Here is a 22,144-nt window from a genome sequence, read left to right as displayed (position 1 = left end):
AGCCAAGGGGTTCCAGACTCCCTTTGGGGCTCTCAAGGGGGAGAAAGTCTCTGGTAAAAAGCCACCTTTGAGGATATAGACTAGGAGATAGCACATCAATATTATCCCTATACCCAATTTATTTCTCCTTGGGTGAAATCTAAGACACTCTCCGGAATGATTTGAGTTACTTTGCTCCCAATGGAGAGATCATTCACTCTGCATATTGTCTGATATATATCCTCTTATGTATACATTCTTTAATTTCTGTTTACCATCTCTTTGACACATACATATAATGTATAGATATAGATATAGATACACAGGTATTTCTGGAATAGGACATTGGTTAGCTGGGTGGGTAGCTTGGGTTCAATTTTGTGACATCTGTTTTTCATGGAACAGTTATATGTATCCCTCCCTTCTCTAAGCTGGGCCCTTTTCAGGATCAAGGTCTTGGGCAAGTCAAAAAACCCCTAAAAGTCAGCATCAGCATGGTGAGCAAACTAACTGGCATACACTCATCCTTCAAATCCAAATTATTGCCGAGTCCTGTCATTTCTATCTTTCTAACATCTCCTAGACACTCCCTTTTCTCTAAACTCTGACACTGTCATCACCCTAGTACAGACCCTCATCACCTCAAGCCAGGACTATTGCAGGAGCCTGCTGTGGGTCTCTCAAGTCTGTCCCCACTTCAGTCTATCTTTATACTCAGCTGTCAAAATGGTATTTTTTAAAATAAAGGTCTGAATTCTGAGGGACCTATGAGAAAGATCGTTATCCACATCCAGAGAAAAAACTGGGAGCAGAAACGCAGAAGAAAGACATTTCCTTGATCACATTGTTAGATGGGGATATGATCAGGGATGTAAATTCTAAATGATCACTATATTGCAAATAGTAATATGGAAACAGGTCTTGATTAATGACACATGTAAAACCCAGTGGAATTGCTCATTGGCTATGGGAGGGGGGGAGGAAGGAGGGGAGGGAAAGAACATGAATCATGGAACCATGGCAAAATATTCTAAGCTAATTAATTGAATAAATAAACTTAAAAAAATAAAATAAAATAAAGATCTGTCCATGTCACGTCCTCTACCACTCAACAAACTCCAGTAGTTTTATATCACCTCCAGGATCAAATATAAAACCCTCTTTTGGACATGCAAAGCCCTTCATAACCTAGCCAAGACATCACCTTTCCAGTATTCTTACATCATATACACGCCCAAGTACTCTGTGATCCAATCACACTGACCTCCTGGCTATTTCTCCAACAAAACTCCATCTCCTAACTTCAGGCATTTTCCCTGGCCATCTTTCCTGTTTAGAATTCTCTCTGCTCATCTCCCTCTCCTGATTTTCCTGATTCCCTTCAAGTATCAGATCAAATCCTATCTTCTAAAGAAGGCTTTCATGTCTGTGAAGAGATTCTATGGAGGCTGCACAGATCTCTGCTCCTTTGTTGGAAAATGGTGTTTTTTATGTTTTTTTGTGTTTTTTTGAGGGAGGCCTGATGTGCTGGTGTTCCAGGGATCTCCCCAATCTAGAGGTTCCTGGGAGAGCCTGCTGGGAACTGAGCCCATGCAGTGATGAGGACGCCATGTACAGAGTGACCTCCCAGGCTCATATGCCTTTGAGATGGCCCTGGAATTGGCCCACCCACCCACAAAAATGTCAGGCATCAACTTTGAGAACCTGGTCTTCAGCCTCAAACCTTCCATCAATCCTTGCTTTCAAACCTTCCAGACATGTATGTGCTTTGCATGAGGGAAAAATGCAGAAACTTCAACCCAGATTGACCAGAGAAATCAAATGGACCCAGTATTCAGTATCATGCTTGCCCCCCCCCCCTTTAAATTCTTCTTATTTTGTCTTTAAGAAGCATTGCGTCTCCTCCAATCTCGAACAAATTCAGAAGAGGAGTTGAGTTAGTTGTGTGTTCTACACTCATGACAGATCATGAAATGTATATTTTCCTTTGGGTCCTTTGGAGATTTGGGGTGGATGTTAGCATATTTTTAAATAACCTTGGTCTCTTGGGTAGAACTGCAAGAATAAAGTATTATTGCTTTTCATCTGAGAAATACTGTCACAGCTGTGTCAGGACAATGGCAAAATATCCACCAAGGAGACAGCCCTGAGGAGCCCAAAGAGGATGAAACATTCCTGGAATCTGCTAGAAAGAGAAAAAGGCAGAAATATGTAGCATCTAGACAACTGTATGTCCTGACATGGATCCTTTATGATATGAGTGAAGAAAGTTTTCAGTAGCTGAGTGTTCAAGAATAATACAGAGCACTTCCTAGCTGTGTGACCTTGGGCAAGTCACTTAACCCCCATTGCCTAACCCTTACTGCTTTTCTGTCTTGGAACCAATACACAGGATTGATTCCAAGACAGAAGTTAAGGGTTTAAAAAGAAGAACAAGAATACAAGGGGCGGGGGGGGGGGGGGGGGGAAGCAGCTGGGTGGCTCAGTGGATTGAGAGCCAGACCCAGAGATGGGAGGTCCTGGGTTTAAATCAGACCTTAGACACTTCTTAGCTGTGTGACCCTGGGCAAGTCACTTAACCCCCACTGCCTAGCCCTTACCACTCTTCTGCCTTGGAACCAATACAAAGTATTGATTCCAAGATGGAAGGTAAGGGTTTAAAAAAGAAGAAGAAGACTATGGAGCATGTAATACAAGTACGAAGAAAAGGACAATGGATTTATCACACATAGGCCCCCAATTTGACTGTGGGATTGCTGCATCTTCTCTATATGGTAGAAAGCACTAGAGCAAAAAAAAAAAATAGGGAAGTGTTGGGTCTTTTTTGGACAGATCATATGTTGAACATAGTACTTCCATGTTACCTTTCACTCACATATTCCATGAGCCATGAAGAGGGCTTTTCACAAGAATTAACATAAGAAAAAAGGAAGGAGAGTCTTTGCACAAGAGAGAATGTAAGGTCATAAAGAAACTGGTTCAAATATCCCATGAAGTTTTTGATCTGCACATTCATTGACCCAATAGAAAAGTTTGCTTGGCTGGGACAGTTTTTCTTTTAAAAATAGGAAATGGCAGGCAGCTGGATGACTCAATGGATAGAGAGACAGGCCCAGAGACGGGAGGTCCTAGATTCAAATCTGACCTCTGATACTTCCCAGAAGTGTGACCCTGGGCAAGTCACTGAACCCCCATTGTTGAGCCCTTACCACTCTTCTGCCTTAGAACCAAAACACAGTATCTAAGGGGTTCAGAAAAATAAATATATAAAATAAAAATGGGGAAATGGTTGAATAGATTGTGATATTTTAATGCAATGGATTGAATTGTGTTATTAGAAATGACAAATACTGGCAATATGAAGAAAACAAGGGAAATATATGAAAAGATGAGAAGAAAAAGAATAAGAATACTACATATTATGATTACATTTTTTAAAATTGCCACAAAATCAAAAGAAAAAAGTATCAAAGTAAAACAAATCCAGAGGGAACTCAAAAGTAGAGAATGTTCAAGCACATATATATAATTCATTTATTTTTAAACAAATGGTAAACAATGTGGAAGGTGTAGTTTTGCACATAATCTTTTGCATTTTTAAAAAATGTTTTGTTGTTGATGGTTAAATAAGTATATAAATAAATTTCAGAAATTAAAAAAACAAAAAGTAAGAAAGAAAGAAACCTTTCCTGATCCCCTTTCATGCTTTCTTCCCTCTGAGATTGTATCTAATTTATCCATCTCTAGCTTATTTGTTCACAAGTATTTGGAAGTTTTCTCTCCCTTTAGGCTGTGAATTCCTTGAGGACAAGTACAGACTTGCCCTTCTTTGTATAGTTAGCTCTAAGCACACCGTCTGGCACAAAGTAGGAGCTTAGTCAATGTTTATTGATTGACTAGGTGATAACTGCAATCATTTAACTTAGGGGGGCCCTCAAAAGTCCCTTCATTCCTATATGAATGGGAAATAACTGCCTTATTATATGTGGTATATTATTAGAAAAGAATGAAGTAGGGACAGCTAGGTTGCTCCATAGAAAGAGAATCTGAAATGGGAAGGACCTGGGTTCAAGAGTGGACTTGGACATTTCCTAGCTGTGTGACCCTGAACTAGTCATTCACCCCCATTTGCCTAGCCCTTTCCCTTCTTCCTTAGATTTGTTTCTAAGACAGAAATTAAAGGTTAAAGAAAAAGAAAAAAATTAATTTTTTTAAACCCTTACCTTCCTTCTTGGAGTCAATACTGTGTATTGGTTCCAAGGCAGAAGAGTGGTATGGGCTAGGCAATGGGGATTAAGTGACTTGCCCAGGGTCACACAGCTGGGAAGTGTCTAAGGCCAGATTTGAACCTAGGACCTCCCATCTCTAGGCCTGGCTCTCAATCCACTGAGATACCCAGCTGCCCCTCAAAAAGAGAAATTATTGAAGGACTGTCAGTGAAAGTTCTTGGAAAAGCACAAAGCCTTCTATAAATAAGAGTGATAGATGTCACCCAGGCCAAGGTAGAACCTGACAAGTGACTTCACTGTCAATATGACATGCACTTTTCTGTTTCATAAAGTCATTGATACAGAGCTGGAAGGAACCTCAGAGATCATATATTGTCTCATTTTACAAATGAGGAAACTGAGGTCAAGAGAAGAAAAGTGACTTATCCAAGGTCTAACTGGTAGCAAGTAGCAAGTTAGGTTTTGAACCCAGGTCCTAAGACTTGGTCAATCAAACTAGCCCCAAGCTAGTCATTGGAAATAGAGACAAAAGTGAAAGCACCAGCCTTTAAGGACTTTATTTTTTTTTTTGGTGGAGGGGGGTGCAGATGGGCAGAGAATGGGAAACATATAGTATAAAAATATCCAAAATAAAAGGGATTTTTTTTAAGGGGGAAAGGATCTATTTGCACAAAAATGTTTATAGCAGATCCCATTATGGTGGCAAAGAATGGGACATTGAAGGGATGCCCATCAATTGGGGAACGGCTAAACAAAATGTGGTATATGATTCTGATTGAATACTATTATGCTGTAAGAAATGATGAGCAGGAGGATTTCAGAAAAACTTGGAAAGATTCATGCAAAGTAAAGTGAGCAGGAAAAAAACTCATGCAAAGTAAAGCGAGCATCAATAATAACCAGGAGAACACGATTCAAAGTAATAGCAATGTTATATGATGATCAGTTGTGAATGACTTTGCTATTCTTAGCAATACAATGATTCAAGACAATTCCAAAGAAGTTGTGATGAAAAATGTTATCCACCATTCAGAGAAAGAACAGATGGAGCCTAAATGCAGATGGAAGCAGACTGTTGTTTTACTTTATTTTGTTTGTTTGTTTGTTTGATGTGTATCTTTTCCCACAAAATGACTAACATGGAAATACATTTTGTCATGACTGCACATGTAGAACCTCTATCAAATTGCTTACTATCTCAGGGAGAACAAAGGGGAGAGAGGGAAGGAGAGAATGAAGAACTCAAAATTTTAGAAAATGAATATTTAAAATTGTTTTTACATGTAATTGAGATAAAATGAGATATTCTTGAAAGAAAAAGAAACCTGGGGAAACTAGTATGAACTGATGCAAAGTAAAGTGAGCAGAACCAGAACAATTTATAAGAAGTAACAGTATAGTATAGTATAGTATAGTAGTAGTCTCTTGGTGATTGAGGATGATGATTGTCTTTGTGCGTTTTCATCTATGGTGTATAGATGAGTGTGCACAAAGACACTTGTGCGTGAAGGAGATTTAAGTGGAAAAGTCGATGCACAGAGACAATCCCACTCTCTCAGCGTTGGAAGCCTGGGTCCAGTGGCATGAAAAGTCATTACACCTGAAGACTTCCTCAGCTGCATTGGGTGGCCGTGTTGTCTTTTGTGCTCCAACACGCCCTAAACACAGTGCCTTGCTGCATCGCCATCTCAGCCGTTGAACCCTCTTATTGGTTTCTTCTGTCTGTTCAGCCGAAGCAGTCTTCACATGCTGGGTGAGGAAAGCCTTGGTTCACCAGGGGTCTACGACCCCCTGGCTACCCTCACAAGGTTTGGCCGGCCTGTCGAAGCCTTTGCCCGAGGTAAATATGAAGGGGTAAATAAAGAAGGGGTAAATATGAGGAAACAACAGAAAAAGAAGAAAGAAATTACAATAGAAAGCTTCTATTCAGCAAACGGAACAGAGGGAGAGAGATCAGCAAACAATAAATCTGAATCAGAAGTAACAGTATTGTAAAGTTAAAACCACATTATCAGAGGACTGATGATTGATGATGAAACATGTTACCTGATGTTTCATCTGTCCAGATAGAGAAGTGAAGGACTCAGAGAGCAAAGTCACACACACACACACACACACACACACACACACACACACACACACACACATTTAGACATGGGCTATTTGTTTTGCTTGAGTACAAATATTTGTAACAGGGGTTTTGTTTTCCTTAATTGGAGAATGGGATGGAGAGAAGAGGGATTCTTGCTGATTGAAAAATTAAAATTCTGTTTTTAAAGTCTATTAACCAGAGCTAATGAATTCAACTTGTGGAAAAAATAAAAAATAAAACAAAAGAAACAAAAGAGAGATAAGGTAATAATGTGATTCAAAGGGAGGTGGGCATGAGGGACCCTGGCAGATGGAGAAGGATGAGAATAAAGAAAGAACTCAAATAGGAGATGCTCCCAGATGCCACATGCAGTCCTTCTGCCCTAAAACCAAGCTATCTCCCCAAGCCTTCTATTCCAGCTAGGGCAAAGCCTGATGAACACTGTAATCATCACTCCAGGACATATTCTGTAGTAACCCACCCAAATGCAACATCTTTGATCTTTACTTTAGATGGACATTGCTAGAGAAGCCCTGAAAGCATAATTTTCCTTATTTGATTTTCTAAACTTTATGAGAACCATTCTCCTTTTTCAAGTGTTTGTCTTTATATCATCTTTCTTCAGGAGTTTGAATCCCACCTTAGACACTTAGCTGTGTGACCTGGGTAAGTCACTTAACATCTCTTGATTATCTCCCAGGGTGAGCAAGGAGGCAGGTACAATAGCACTTGTCTCACAGGGTTGTTTTGAGTATCAAATGAGTTAACATGTATAAAGTACTTCACAAATCTTAAATCACTAGGTAAATACTAGGTATCACTATCATCATTATTATTACTACCACCACCACTTGTCAGTAACTCTATTAAGGGAATTATTGTTCAGGAACAGGTTGGACTGGAAATGTTCTGAGGTTTCTTCCAACTTCGAGGTTCAGTAGTTGCAGTTTAGATTGGCTGCTTCCTGGTGAGATCTCGGAAAGTTCTGTAATTTCTCTTTGTGGTTACACATCTCCAAATGACCTATCAAGATAAGTTACTTATAAGAAAGTTCCCCATAGAAAGGCAATCAGCCATATACTGTGTAGATTCTCGTAACTTTAATCAAAGGGTCATCTTTTCCTTGACATGAATATCTTCTTATCTTTCTTATCCTGACTGAATCATCTCTTGTCCTTGGACACTCTCCATTTAGAGGCCTTTAGTTTATTTTTTCCACCTCCTATCTTCTAAAATTCATTACCTTCCCTGACAGCACTACCATATTATAAAATAGTAATCATCAAAACCATGTGGTACTGGTAACCAGTAGAATAGACAAGAATCAAAGTAGACCAGGGTTTGATAAAACACTGAGGGAAGAGTTTATTCTTTGACAAGAACTGCCAGGAAAATTGGAAAACAGTTTGGCAGAAATTAGGTTTGAACTAACTGCTCCACCATATATCATAGTAAAAACAAAATGGAGATATGATCTAAATATAAAAGATCATAACATTCAAAAAAATTAAAGGAGAACAGAAGAAGGTACTGGTTAGATCTTAAGAGAAGAATTTTAACCAAACAATATGCTAGAATTGAACATAAAAGATAAAATTTCAATTACATAAATTAAAAAAAGATTTTGCACAAGCAAAATTAAGGCAGGTAGACCACAAAGCAAGCTGTCCAGTGAGAAAAAAAAATTTTTTTTTGCATCAGATAGGAATCAGAACTAGATTTTCAGTCATTATTGTTCCAGGGAACTCCAGGTTAAAGAAAAAAAATTTTTTGGTCAATGCTGAGCAGTTCTTTCTCTGCATTGATGGATTTAGAGCATTGCCTAGAGCACTGAGGAAAGAAATTATTTATCCAGAATCATATAGCTAATATGTATCCAAGTTAGAAGTTGAACTGGTTTCAATTCCAACTCTTTCTCCTTTATACCACTATGCTGTCTCTTTACAACAAATACATCTGATAAAAGTTGAAGTCAATTCTTTATATGTCAAAGAGAGGAATATATAAAAACAAAGCTATTCCTCAACAGATAAGTGTTCAAAGGATTTGAAGGGACGTGAATTTTAAAACTATTCCACCCTAATCAGACCATTCTTTAGAAGATCTGATTTAGCTATTGCCTGATCAGTAACAATGGAGATACTTGGAATAACAGAATCAGGTCTTGGAAACTCTACATTTCTCCTCCCTTCTTAGTTTAACAAGATTTGGAAGGTCTGCATCAAACTCAAGATTTAATTATCTAAGGAAATGGCCTTCAACAAAGATGTACAGAAAAAAGGACAGACCTCTGGGCTGTCCTGAGTCAAGCTAAGTCATCATTGGTACAGATGAGATGCAGGAAAGTGATGTAAAACTGTCTATATAAGGCACGTCACTTCCTCTCTCCTCCTCTTTCCCTGGAGAGGCGACTCTGGCTGAGAGTATGCTAGGCATTTCAACATCTTGGAGTGTTGGTGGTGAGGTTTGTCCTTGAGCTGATTCAGGTTTGGGTATCTTAGCTGAGCCCCTTTGGAGGTCAGGCTGATTCTTCCCTCCTTCATACTCAAAACCTTACTTTCTAGATCTCCTAATCTTCCCACCTGGTACTAGCCCCTTCCTTCTTCCTTCTTCTTAATCTCCTCCACTATAGCAATTAAGTCACCATAAAATTTCCAGCTGAGTTTGGGTGTTTCATTAGTATTTTGTAAATAAAATCCTTGGCAACCAAATATAATTATTACATTCAGTCTCAGCCATAATTTTAACCCTTACAGTTCTTCAGAATTTAAAAAATGAGAATTGGCAACCATATTTAAATGCTCTAAATGTGAAGATTGGATTTAACTATCTCCTGATTGTAACAATGAAGATGCTTAGTCTAACAACATCAGGAATGTTTATACCCATACTTAAGGATTAAATATTCAGGAGGATGGCCTTCAACAGACATGTGCAGAAACAGCTGGCAGACCCCTGAGCTGTCCTAAGTCAAGCTGAAGCTACCATTGGTACAGAGAAGACGCAGGAGAGTGATGTAAAACCATCTATATAGGGCGCATCACTTCTTTTCTTTGGGCTCTTTCCCCAGAGGGGTGGCTCTGACTGGTGACTTCCTGTGAGCAGGCCTGGGCACCAGTTCGATCCTAGAACTCGAGCCTGGAGGAGTTCCCTCCGACAGCTTCCTTGAGCCAGTCATGTGGTGAGTGATAAGACTGACTCCCTTTTCCCTTGGCTTTCAGGGGAGGCCTCCTTGGCCAAGGCCTTGAACTCAGCCTGAGTTTAAATTAACTCTTTCCCTCTCTCTCTCTCTCTCTCTCTCTCTTTCTTAATTTATTTTCCTCTATATTAATTAAAATCACCATAAATTTCCAGCTGCCTTGGGTATTATATTTGGGATTTTTCCCTGGTGACCAATTAATGTAGATTTTAAGTCACAACTATAAAATTATCCTTTACATAAATTATTCATAGTAAGAGCATTTAATAAATATTGAATGACTCATTAGACCTGAAGACTTGCATTCAAATCCTGATCCTATGAAATAGAAAGGTGTCCTATCATAACAGCTCCTTTTTCACAACCCACTTTACTTTTTTCTCATTATAGTTGGAGAAAACTGAAAAATATCAAGATAGTCCATTTTAGAGCCTATGAGAAGAAACTATTGATAATGCCAGAGTATCCAAAAAGTGAAAACAAAAGGCCTCTCCATTGGGGATTCTGCCTGACTTCATGTAAGTCTTCCTGTGTTTCTCTGAATTACTCATTTTCACTTCCTTATATTACAATAATTTACCATTACATTTAGGTACCTGCCTCCTTGCTCACTCTGGGTTCTTAGAACTAAATCATGTAATAGAGGTGACAGTTTTTTGAAAAACACAAAGTCCCGTGCAGAAGATAGGGGTGACTAGATTTTACCTATAGATCAAATACAAAATGCCTACAGTAACATAAAACAATGTTAAAAGCAACAGAACCCAGATTATTTGCAATAAATCTATTTTTTTAAACCCTAACCTTCTGTCTTAGAATCAAGACTGTATATTGGTTCTAAGGCAGAAGAGTGGTAAGGGCTAGGCAATGGGGGTTACATGATTTGCCCAGGGTCACACAGCTGGGAAGTGTCTGAGGTCAGATTTGAACCCAGGACGTCCAATTTCTGGGCTTGGCTCTCAATCTACTGAGCCACCCAGCTGCCTTGACTGAGAGAACAGAGAATCAAGCAATTGCTCAGCATTGGCCAGGCACTGACCTAGACACTTGGGATACAAATACAAAAAATGAAACAAAACCCACTCAAAAGGAGTTCACAAGAAACACATATCCTCGTGGGATGGAGATGGCAGGTGATGGGTACAGAATGTTCCATTATTTTTACTAAACTATTTTTCTTTGTTACAAAGAAGAGTTCACTGGTGCTGGGCATATCAGATAATTAATGTTTGGGGTTTTTTTTGTTTTTTTAAGGAAATCATTTTTTAAAAGTAAATCTATTCAATAAATGCCTAGTCCTCTCCATGTTGGCTTCACTCTGGGTAAACAAAGCACTAAACTAAAAGGTAAGACCAGAAGGCTACTCAATAGCTCCAAAGCTGGAAGAGACCTTCAAGATCTTCAGATCCAACCTCCTCTTACAGAAAAGGAGACTAAGACTCCAAGAGGAAAAGTGGCTTGCCCAAGGTCATACAGGTGTTGAGTAGCAGTTCCAAGACTTGAATCTAAGCCCTGTGGATCTGTGCCTTATGGAGAAGAGGATGGGAGAGCACTAGATAAACGTCCTTGGGAGAAGAAGCTCCTCCTGAATATTACTTGTGGCTACATGAAGAGAGGAGGCTGCAGGATCTAGAGAGATAGCGGAGACAGAAGGGGTCTTGGCCCCACAACCACCATAGGTAGCATGCTGGCTCTCTTATGGGCCTCCTTGGCCCTGTTGGTGCTCCTTCTCTTTACTTCAGGCCTGGCTCTCTCAGAAGGGATTGCTGACCTTTGGAGAAAGGTGTGTGCCGTCTAACATATCTTTGAGTAAACAAAAATAGCCTCCAGGTTTTCCAACAGTCCCTGCTTGTTTTTCCCTGGAGTGCTCAATGGAAAAAATAACCCATGTGGGGTGAGCGGACAGCAAGCACCCCAGAGGGAGGGGACGCTCTGCCTTCTCGAGCCTCTGGCTGGCTTGTCCTCCCTGCTCAGTCCCTTTGGGCCTTATTTGTTAGATCTCAGTTCTTCTTGGGGCAAGGGTCCAGAGAGGGGCCCCGGAGTGATGCGAGAGAGGGATCAATGAATCAAAACAGTGTCAGCTGCTTGTGGAAACCTGGGTTGGGTTTCTCCTACTGATTATAGCTCAGCAGAAATACTTAGAGATGAGGAAGCCCAATGGAGAAGGGCAGCAATTGAAATGTTGTTTTCTACACCCACCCAGTCGACATTTTCTTCTTTTCTTCCTCCTGGCTCCTGGAGGGGAGAAGGAACGAACTAAGCATATGCTTTCCTGTGGGGTCCCTGAATCAGATTTTTCTGGGGCTCGTGTGGACTTCCCCTTGATCTTTCCTCTCCCCCTGTTTTCATCTTCTCGGAGCTGCTTCTAAACAGAGAAGGTTTTTCACACTTGGAGCTCTCCCTCTCCCTCCTCCTCCTCCAACTTGGTCCTGCCAGAGTCTGATTCTAAGGCCAGGAGTCCAGCTGGCAGCCACATGAAAGGACTTCCTGTCAAGATCCCACAGAGAACAGAGCCTGGAGGCTACTCATGGTTCTGGCTCCGGCCCAGGGTCCCTGAATCTGGTGGGGCCACAGAAACTTGGCCAGGGTGGGCATACAAGGAAGGGGGGCAGAGGGAACACACATACCCCTGCCTCGGAATCCCAGGACCCCTAGGCTCAGAGACCTTGGAGCCTGAATGGGAGTGGGAGGAAGGCAAGCAGAGAGGGAAGGCAGGGCAGGCAATGTCTGGAAACCACCTTAGCAGAATATGTAGCAAGAGCTAATATACTCCTGAGAAAGATTTCTGAGTCCTTGAATATTGCTTGGAGTAGCACTTTAGGTTGGTGGGTAGGAAGAGGAAAAAATAGGAGCTATGTAATTTCCAGTATGTTGGCAAAAAGAGAGTAAAAACTGAGATTTTTGTGGGGAGAGGGCCATAGGGCACTGAGAGGCAGGGTGATCCGACAGAAAGAGCATTTATTTGGGAGTCAAAGGACCTGGATTCAAATCCCACCTCTCTAACACTATCTGGATGACTTTGAAAAAGTCAATAAATCTCTTCTGGTCTCAAGTTCTTTATCTGAAAAGGGGGTTTGGACTAGATTGTCTCAGAGCTCCCTTTCTAGTTCTGAGCTCTGAATCTGTGATCCTTGCACTATCTGGACACAAAAGTACCCCAGATGAGGAGGAAACAAGATCTTCAGGGAGGAAGACTGATCCTTCTTATTCATTCTCTGCATATTAAAAGGTAGCTCCACTGAGGTCACCTCTCAGTCATTACTCTTCACCAAAGCAATCCCTTAGACCAGGGGTCCCCAAACTTTTTACACAGGGGCCCAGTTCACTGTCCCTCAGACCACTGGAGGGCTGGACTATTAAAAAAAAAAAACTATGAACAAATCTATATACCCCTGTCTGGGATAGCGGAGGCTGCAGCACTGGCTGTGATGAGCCTGTCACACCTTGCACAGGTCCATCAATGCCACCACTATACCAGGCAGCAGTATACATAGTATGGAATCCCCTCCCCAGATCACCGCTCACCATGCTGATATCTTCCATTGTGCAGCCACATAATCCTTTGCATGGCGCCTCCTCATTCAGTTACTCTCAGAAAAAGGCACTTCGCAAAGGATTGTCACTGGAAATAGTACTGTACATGAGTACCACCACATACAGTGCTCCTCCAATGAAAGAGGTGCCCCTTCTGGAAGTGTGGTGGGGGCCAGATAAATGGCCTCAGGGGGCTACATGTGGCCCATGGGCTGTAGTTTGGGGATCCCTGCTTAGGGCTTAGACCATCCCCAACTCCTTGATGAAAACTCCAGACTGGCTAAGAGCTGCCCTATTTCAGGGTGGGTATCAGAGATCCAGGACCAGAGAGGAACATCCTAGGATCAGAGATTTAGATGAGAAAACTTTCTCTCAGATCCTTCCTAGCTGTGTGACCCTGGACAAGTCACTAAGCCCCAGTTGCCTAGCCTTTACTGGTCTTCTGCTTTAGAGCATTGATTCTAAGACAGAAGGTAAGGGTTTGGAAAAAAAAGAAAAAAAGCACCCTAAAGACCACTTGGTTCAACTCCCTCATTTTCTAGATGAGGCAATGAAGGCCCAGAGAGGTTGTGACTTGTATTAGGTCATGTGAGCAGGGGACAAAGTTGGAAAATCCTACTAAGTAAAAGGTAGGAAGGGGCAAAGCCCTAACTAGCAATTTTGGTGCCAAGGGCGAGCAAGAACAGAATTATGTCCTGAAATCAACTTTGCAATTCATGATGTAGGAAATAGTTATGTAAAGAAGATGTTAATTATGAAAATTTCAACTAAATAGGAAGACAGACTCAAGGACATAGCTCTGGAGGATGGAAATGGAGCTATATCTCCCCCACACCACCATACCCGGTCAAATTGTAAATGTAACACATTGAAAATTATTTAAAATTTTGTTCCAATTTAATGGAGAACCCAATGGGCAAAGTCCCAATTATCCCCACTCTAAATTACACCTCCTAGACAGCCTGAAGTCAGAAAGACTCATCTTCCTGAATTCAAATCTAGCCTCAGACACTGACTGTGTGACCCTGGGCAAATCGCTTAACCCTGTTTGCCTCCATTTCCTCATTGGTAAAATGAGCTGGAGAAGAAATGGCAAACCACTCCAGTATCTCTGCCAAGAAAACTCCAGAAGGGGTCACTAAGAGTTGGACACAGCTGAAAATGACTGAAAAAATACAAACAACTATGATGAAATTTTCCTTATTTTTGAGCTGAAATGTGCTTCTTGTAACTAAGAGCCTCTTACTTTTACCCTTTGATGTCAAGCAAAATGAGTCTAAACCCTGGCCTTGGAGTAAAAAGGATCTAGGTTCCAGTCTTGCCTCAGATACAAACTGACCAGAGGTAAACCTCCCAGTGCCCCCTGAAAGCTCTTCAAAAAACTATAATCTTCCTGATCCTCAGTTTCCTCAACTGTTAAATGAAAGGGCCAGGATAGATGGCCTCTGAGGTCTTTTCCAGTCTAGATCTGTGAGCCTGTCATCTTCTAGGTTATAAATGAGATACCTTCTCCACCGGTGGAAGTTATAACATCAGAAGGTCCTCTCATATACAAGATGAAATCTTGGAGGGGGGAAAAGGAAGAGCGGTAGAGGAGAAAGGGGGGAGAAGGAGAGGAAGAGGGAGAAGAAAGGAGAGAGATAAAGACAAAGACAGAGAAAGAAGAGATAGAGAGAGGTAGAAACAGAGAGAAGAAAGAGGCAGGGGACAGAGAGAGAGAGAGAGAGAGAGAGAGAGAGAGAGAGAGAGAGAAGAGACACCCCAGGCAAGTCACTTAGCCACCATTGCCTAGCCCTTACCACTCTTTTTACCTTAGAACCAATACAGAGTATTAATTCTAAGGTGGAAGGTAAGGGTGTCTCTCTCTCTGACTCTGTCTTCTCTCTCTCTCTCTCTCTCTCTCTCTCTCTCTCTCTCTCTTTCTCTCTCTCTCTGTCCCTGTCTCTGAAGAGAGAAAGGAGAGACAGAGAGAAAAGAGAGAGAGACACCAAGAGAGAGGTAGGAGAGAAAGACAGAGGTGGGAAGAGATGGGAAAAACAGACATAAAGAGAGGGAGACAGAGACAAAGAGGCAGAGAATAATGCAAAAATACAAAGAGTCCATTCTGTCCTCTCAACAGGCTTTCAACATTACCAGAAGCCTCTCTACCTACAGGGCTGATGTAACAGACAGCAAGGTCATTGACAGCACTTAATTATTTGGGACCAAAACTAAAGGAATTTTGGCCAGGCTAGACTGAACTCTATTCCTGGGTTTGTTGTTGCTGTCTTTTCCCCTGTGCTCATCATTTGTTATGTTAAGCACTTGAGACTCCCTGTGGACAAAGACACTGTACCTTAACATCCTTAGCATCCCTGGTGCAGAGGAAAACACACTGGACTTGAAGACAGAAGACCTGAGTTCAAGTTCTAATTCCACCCCCTTGCTTACTAAATGAAGGACCCCTAGGGGGAGGTATTTTTCCCTTTGGGCAAGTAAGACTTCACTTGGCCCCTCAGAGCTTCAGGAGCTTGTCATTTCTGAAATTGAGTGGTGCCATCTGCCTTAAAGTTGTATGAGAATTAGGTGAGATAACGACAATATCAAAATCTTTGCAGGCATCATGGGGCAAAGAAAAAAAAAGACCTGGCTTTGGGATCAGAGGGACTCTATTCAAACCCTACCTCTGCTTCTTATTTACTTGCATTTCCTCCATGGGCCTCTGTTTCCTCATTTATAAAATGAAGGTATTGGATGAGGACTAGATGGCCCCTTACAGCTGTGGAGTTTTGTCATTATGTATTGCTGTAGCATCATGAACTATGATTATTTAAAACAGGCCCACATGGGATGGGAGGTGGAAGAAACACCAATACGAAGAAGGCATTGGGCCAGTTCCTTTCAAAAAGTATGATTCTTGTCTTGTAATTTGTATTTCTTCTTACTCTGTCTTTATTAGTCTAAAGGAAGCAGGGGACAGGAAAAGGAGATGGGGAAAAGATCTGCCAACATCCAACTAGGTAATCAAACTGTCCTCACTTACATCATATTTTCTGCAGTGAAATTTCCTTTAAAAATCATTAGAATTCATTAATTCTTCAGCCCCCGCCTGCTCCAGATGGGCCAAAGCTTGCTAAATTGGGGGTGGGAGTGGGGAAAGAGATCATCACTACTCATTAAAGGAGCAATTAGCAATAGCCCCAATTAGACAACTCCCCTATGTAGCATGAGGTCCTTTTCCATTTCCAATGCCTGATTTCTCTGGGCCCAAGGGGCAGAGCCTCTTCATGGTTAAGGACCTAAGGACACTGTAGTTGGGGGCCTGGAGCATTAAAGCCCCACCACCACCTCCCAGGGGTCTCTCCAAAGGCCTTGGATCTGGTCAATTTTTAACCAAGCTGAGAGAGACCCAACACTTTTCTCACCCCAGATGGGGATATGTTTTAGATTACAGTCAGTTGGCTGAAAGAAATGCTGCTGAGAGGGACCTTGGCACACAGAGGCCTGATCAGATGAAGAGAAGTGATGAAAACTAAGCCACAGCTGTGGGCTCTGGGGAATTTTTCTCTCATTGGACTGGAAGAGCCAATGTCAACATTTCAAAAGGGAAGGACAGGTATTAGAAAAGCTAATCTAGTGTGAAAGATGAGCTCACAAAGGGCTATGTCTTAAAGTAGGAAATTCAACCAGCATTTAAAAATATATATAAATGTCTTTTGTTTTTATATTGTCTTTTACATGGCTTTTATTATTTTTATTGTATTTAATTTTATTTTTAATTATTTTTATATTACTGTTATAGTCATCTCTTCCTCTATCCCTCCTTCTTCCCAGAAAGTCATCCTACATAACCAGATTTTAAAAGAAAAAGAAGCAAAACAATCACTCAACAAAACTAATCAATACATTGGAAAAGGGGGAAAATCTGAAACTACATGTAGTGTTCTACATCTGCAGGTCTCCCACTTCTCAGAGAGAGGTAAAGGAGGTATCTTCTCATATCTTTTCTTTGGGGCAATGTTTTTTGGGGATAATTTTGCAACATTCACTTTTAATTTCATGCAACATTTATTAATTGCCTACTGTAGGGGGAAGCTTCAAAAGACAATACTTCCCTAAACTTGTGTTTGGTTTGTTAGGGAGAGCAACTAAGCCTTTCAAAATATTTGTCTTATTTCACCATTACATTTATGCAGGATGGGCCATAGGAGGGCCAGATCTAAGGTCAGGAAGATGAGGGATAATAACAAAATCTATTTCCCAGGTCTGCTGTGAGGAATAAATTTGTAAAGTGCTTAGTACAGTGCCTGGTAGAATATTTAATAAATCATTTCTTTCAGGGGGACAGGAAAGATTTTCATATTGTCCTGATTAAATTGGAAAAAGGGATACCCACAAGGAGAGAGATGTTATACTCTTTACTCCCCTGGAAATGCCTAAGAACTGAGAGGGGATATGACCCCAGTCATCAGAGCTTTTACTAAGAGAAAATACACAGAGGATGGGGTACAACATGGACCCCTTTAATTTTTTTTTACCCAACTCACGATTTCATCCATGTAAAGAGCATCTTGTAAGGAACTTCCTCCACCATGCAGATGGGCACATATGCTACCATTTCTAGTCTTAGAATTACCTGGGGGCACTCTCTCAGAGGTTAAGAGACTTGCCCAGTGTCATATAGAAAATATGTGTCAGAGATGGTACTCGACCCCATATCTTCCTGATGTCAGGGCTAGTTTTCTTATCAACAATACTAAGCTACATCTTTTAAAATATTGTTTTAAAATATATAATATAATTCAATCATCTCACCATCCTGGTGCAACTCACAATCCCCAGAAAACAAAAAGACCATTCAAAGTCCTGGATAGTACTCAAAATCTTTCTAATCTTGGTAGGACCTACAAGACTTTTTGTACCCAAGTTATGTGATCCAATTTGTTTTTCTCCCTTCTTCCCTCCCCACTCCTAGAACTGGCAAGCAATTCAATCTGAGTTATGCACATATTATTGTGCAAAACAGATTTCTATATTATTCATTTTTGCAAGTGAATAATCTTATAAAACCAAAACCCCAAAACAGAGATACAGATAAACAAGTGATGAATCATGTTTTCATCTGCATGTCTACTCCAACTCCACACAGCTGATGGTGATGTATCTTTTAAAATGGATTTCCTAGGGGCAGCTAAGCGGCTCGTGGATAGAGCACCAGGCCTGGAGATGGGAGATCCTGGGTTCAAATCTGGCCTTAGACACTTCCTAGCTGTAGGACTTAACCCCCCATTGCCTAACCCTTACTACTCTTCTGCCTTAGAACCAATACTTAGTATTGATTCTAAGATAGAAGTTAAAGGTTTTATTTAAAATAAAATGGATTTTCATTAATAAAATCATATCACTTTTCCTCCCTTTTTTTTAAACTCTTACCTGCAAAGTGTCTGTAAAGGAAGTTGCCAGGTCAAATGTCCACAAGGATAACATTCTTGAACAAGAGTTTTCAACGCTTCCCCCCCCCCCCGGAAGAAGAGAAAGAATACATTACTATTCCTGGAGCACTTGAGCTTAAGGTCCTGGACTATTTCCACAGGGGTCTAGAGAGAGCTAATGATCAAAGTGACACATGCCTGGTACATGCCACCTCCTCTCTTTCCCTCAAAGTTCCTTGCTGTTTCATCTGCATCACTGATGGCAGTTGAGTGGCAATGGGTCATGGCAGTGAGGAGGATGAAATGACGCTTCTCCACAAGGGTTGTTCCCCTCAATGATGGTTGCAGGAGTGGAGCTAGACACAGGATGGTCTCATGGGCACTGCTCCACCGGGGTTATTGGGCTCCAATTCCTAGGCTGTCTCCATCAGGTAATAAGTAGCAGAACCAAGTTTTTTACTCCAAATTCAATCCCTTTCCTACTTTCTATAAGTCAAATTTACAGTCATAGAACCAGAAGTATATTGGATTGTTTGCCATCTCAAGGAGAAGGAGGGTGAGAATTTGACTCAAACTTTTTTTTAAAAACGAAGGTTAAAATTTTGTTGGTTTTTTTTTTCATGTAATTGAGGGGGAAAATTAAAAAAAAAAACTTTTAAGAGAACTTGAAGTGACATTGAGGCCCTCTTATACCACCCTTTTGTTTTTAAATGAGGTTACCCAAAGTCACTTAGAAGGGTAGAAACTGAGACTAGAGCCCTGATCTCTTGATTCTTTGCCTTATCTCCTCTCTTCCTTCCCCTTTCCCCTCAACCATGATGTTTCATGAGATTTCTGCTTGAAAAGATGGCATAAATTTTTAGAGAGCACAAAATTTATAGGATCTTTGTGAATAGTGATTTTAAAGCATGGTTCAAGGAAGAGGCAAGGCAGCTAGGTGGCTCAGTGGGTAGAGCCCTGGACTTGCAGTCAGGAAGGCCCAAGTTCAAATCTAGCCTCAGATCTTACTATGTGACCCTAAAGTCACTTAACCTCTGTTTGCCTTAATCCATTGGAGAAGGAAATGCAAACCACTCCAGTATTGTTCATGAAAAGCTTTGGAGTGTTATAATCCATGGGGTCACAAAGAGTCGGACAGGACAGAATGACTGAACAACAATAACAAAGAAGTTAGGGCAGCCAGGTAAAATGGTGGAGAGAGCATTAGACTCAGAAAGTCCTATTTCAAATATAGCTTCAATCACTTCCTAGCTATGTGACCCTGGACAAGTTACTTAATCTCTAGCCTCAGTTTCCTCATCTATAATAAGAAGATAATAACACCACTTATCTTTCAGGGTTGTGACTTTAAAATGCAATATATAAAAAATTATTTACATTTGGGGCAGCCAGATGTCCCAGTGGTGGATAGAATATTAAGTATGGAGTTGAGAGGATCTGAGTTCAAATCTGGCCTCCAAACACTTCATAGTTATTTGATTCTGGGCAAGTCATTTAGCCCCAGCTGCCTAGCACTTATCACTCCTCAGCCTTGAAACCAATATTTTTAGTGATTCTAATGCAGAAGGTAAGGATTTTAAAAAGAAATTATTTGCACTAAATGAATGTTAATGTTAAATAATATATTTATTTATATATATATTAACATATAATATCATATATATAAATAAAATACAATATATTTTATTTATATAATATATAATTATATATAATAAATAAAATATACATTAAAATATATTAATTATATATAATTAATATATATAATTAATATACAAATAAAAAAATAAAAAATAAAATGTTAAACAAAACAAAAACCCCAAGGAGAGTTAATGCAGACTCATCAGACACCAAACTGAGCTTCTTTGACTAGAGAGGGCGAGGTGTCTCTGGTTACATGGTGGGCAGACAGTCATTTGGCTATCAGAAAAGCTTGCCTATGCCCCATGGCACAGTTCTTGGAATGAGCCAGGAAAGTCCAGCTGAACCATTGGTCCAGCCCAGCCCTTCCCATCCACTGGCTGCCTGAATGGAACCAGCTGTGATTGATTCATTCATTTCACCCCACCCTTCTTCCAGCTGCAGGTGATGTTGGATTTGGCTCTCATCGATGAGAATCCCCCTGTCAACAGACTAAGGAATATTTGGCCGCACTGGATAGAAAGATATTGGACCTAAGAAATGCCCCACATACATACATACACACTTCTTTGTCCTGTCCCTAAGGACTTATGCCCTGTGTCTTAGGAGATAAGCTCTGGGAATCCCTGTTTCCATGTGACTGCAAGTGACAGGGGAGAAATACCTTGTGATGGGAATATAGAACTTGACCACATACTCCTCTCCTACATGGCTGCCTCACAAGAAGGGAAGAATGAAAGGAAAGAGACAGCAAGGCCAGAACTAAGCAAAATAGTGAAGGAGGTCAAATTTGTCCTTGAATCAATTCAACTCAACAAGCATTTAATTAGCTGATTAATTAACAAAGCACTTTTCTTAGCCATCGCCAAACGAGGTCTCAACCACTATGGTCCTCCTCCACCTCTCACTGGGACTCAGACTGTCACCTCTGAGTTCTGATAGCTGAGCTTTCTCTATATCTTGTCCAGAACCAGGCCGCCATGCTTCTTTCCAACCGATACCAAATCATTCCAGCCAATGGCCAACTTATCCCACAGCCTATGTTGAACTTTTAGCATGAGCATTTACATCTCAGAAATCTGCAAGTGATACAGATAAGAGTTTGATATATTATTTTGTTAATTGTGTAAACCTAAGAAATTGATGAAGAAAATATTAATGATGAAGATTAAATTTAAAAGTATTTCTCTGCATATTATATATATATATATTAAAACCTTTACCTTCTGTCTAAGAATCAATACCACAAGCATCAGTTCCAAGGCAGAAGAGCAGTAAAAACTAAAATCTCTATCCACTGAGACTCCATTGTCTCCAGGTCCCAATCCACTGAGCCACGTAGCTGCACCCATACATTTTTAAAAAAGAGATCCAGTCATATCTGGTCAAGATGGAGGCTTAGAGAAAGCTAAAGTTCAGATCTCCTGAAACTCTTCCTTACCGATCTCAAACCGAATGCTCCTAGGGCACCGAAATTCAAAACGATCAACATCATAGACCCTGGGCGTCCTCCTCCTCCTGGACCTGGATCAAAAGGTACGCCCCCCCCCAAAAAAGCCAGAACCCAAGACCACTCAGACCTAAGGGGTAGGCAGAAGGAAGGTCCTAGAACCCATCCCCCCCAACCCAGAGCGCCGAGTCCGAGTCCGAGTCCGAGGCAGCAGAGGCAACCTCAGAGCCCCACGGCCTGCTATTCTGAAGGCCACTTCCTGAAAACAACCTGACCCAGTCGAGGGGGCACCCAGACAGCAGGGAAAAAGAGAGGGATGGGGAGCTCGTAACCCCCTGGGAGGAGCCCTCGGAGCTCCAGGAAGCCACGGCCCCTCCCCCTCAGAGAGCAGGGTCTTCTGAAACAACAGCAACCCTCAGGACTGGCAAAAGGGCCTTGGGAGCCGGCTATTCTGAAGGCCACATCCTGAAAACAATCTAACCCAGTCAAGGGGGCACCCAGACAGCAGGGAAACAGAGAGAGAGGGGGGAGCTTGTAGCCCCCTGGCTGGATCCTTCCATCTGAGTCTCACGAAAAATGTCCCTGCCTCAAGGCATACTAAATTCAACCCAG

The sequence above is a fragment of the Monodelphis domestica genome, chromosome 1, assembly GCF_027887165.1.
Source record: "Monodelphis domestica isolate mMonDom1 chromosome 1, mMonDom1.pri, whole genome shotgun sequence".
Lineage (NCBI taxonomy): Eukaryota > Metazoa > Chordata > Mammalia > Didelphimorphia > Didelphidae > Monodelphis > Monodelphis domestica.
Note: the sequence above shows the minus strand (reverse complement) of the source record.